Below are 1,797 nucleotides of genomic sequence, written 5' to 3'. Positions count from 1 at the left end.
CATGTATGCATACAATATGACAAAATAACTTTACCTAGGTGTATTCATATTGTAAACAGAAATAGAAGCATATTCAATATAATTTAAATTTGTATCAATATACAAGAATCTATACCAATGTAAACTGCCTATGAATAATAGCTCATAAATATTCATTCTATTATTAGTAGTAGTAGTGTGAGTAAGCTCACACTAATCTATGTATTACCCATCCAATTTTCCTTTTTTAAAAAAGATTCCTGAGCCTACACAATTTCCACTCCAACCCCCAACCCTATACCAGTTATAACAACCCCCTAACTGATGCTTCTAACCCTGAGGACAAACTTATTCAGGAGAGGGGACATGGTTTTCTAGAATTACTTCTAGCTGTCATGGGGGATGTTGGGGCTCATAAGGCCTGGCCATGAGGCCTGTTGTAACTTCCTAAGCCTAGTTCAAGTTTGGAGACCTATCTCTGGCTATAACTTTCACACAGGAAGTGACTCAGCACAACTCAACCTAGGCCTGCCTCTGCTCAGCCACCGCTAGCATGGCAGAATATTATTGGCCCTTATTCCTTACTCCACCTCAACCCATCCCAAGCTTCCCACCCCCTATATCAGCCTATATTAGTTCCTTCCTGATGCAGTTACGTGAGATTCTGCTTTGACAGACTCCCAACTCAGTGTGTGTTTCTCCAGGTGGCTAGGGGGGAGGTGTGAGTCATCCTGCTCAGGCCCATGGAAAGTCCAACAGATCCAGCCCTGGCCCTGCCCTTTCTGCAGAGAAACTGGCGGGGGGGGGGCAATGTTCTTTCTATGGGATCCTGTAAAAGTAAAATGATTGTTGAGTTTCAAGATTACTGTCTGGTATAATTGCAAGTAGTCTCTGAGTATTTAGTAGGGTTTTTATGAGGTTCCTATGTAGAGTTCTGGCCAGAATGTTGTAAGAACATACACCATTTTACTAACCAAGTTGGAACCATCTTGAGCAGCTGGTACACAAAACTGGTCTTCTAGTAGTGCTATCAACATCATGACATCATATCAACCAGGTGCAGTCATTGTTTGAGGGCCCCATCTTCTTACTTGAAACTTCAAAGATTACTGCAGGAAAATTTATTGTTCGTTGTAGAAAACTTAGACATTATTCATATAGGCATATATTCAACAAAAAGTATGATGTGGACAAAAATAGGTATGGAGAAAAGTAAAAATTTTCCTGAATGCTTTCTTCTTCTTGTCTATATGAGATGGTTCCGGACATGAGACAGAAACTCTGGAATTTTCTTGCTTGGATTTGTAGAAGGAGCTGCGGGCAGGCCTGCTTTTCATCCCACCTGGCTCCCACATGGCTAGCTTAGCCCCGAAATAACAACACACAAACTGTATTCTTATAAACACTGCCTGGCCCATTATATCTAGCCTCTTCTTGGCTAACTCTCATATCTTGCTTAACCCATTTTTAGTAATGTGTGTAGCACCATGAAGTGGTGTCTTACCCGGAAAGACTTAGCATGTCTGACCTGGCAGCTGGCTCTATAGCATCTGACCTCATTTTCTTCTACCCAGCATTCTGTTCTGTCTACTCCACCCACCTAAGGGTTGGCCTATCAAATGGGCCAAGGCAGTTTCTTTATTAACCAATGAAATCAACTCAAAAAGAAGACCCTCCCACATCATGGATTTAGAGAAGGATAGCCATTGTCCAACTCCAAAGCCAGCTTTGATTTTTAAGTGAGTCTATTATTCTACTAGGTAGTAAAGATAAGTATATATGTTCAGAGATTTTACCCCACAGATGACCTATCCTCAT

Source organism: Microtus ochrogaster, unplaced genomic scaffold, assembly GCF_000317375.1.
Source record: "Microtus ochrogaster isolate Prairie Vole_2 unplaced genomic scaffold, MicOch1.0 UNK21, whole genome shotgun sequence".
NCBI classification, from domain to species: domain Eukaryota; kingdom Metazoa; phylum Chordata; class Mammalia; order Rodentia; family Cricetidae; genus Microtus; species Microtus ochrogaster.
The sequence above is the reverse complement of the archived record's forward strand: the minus strand, read 5'-3'. Positions refer to the sequence as shown.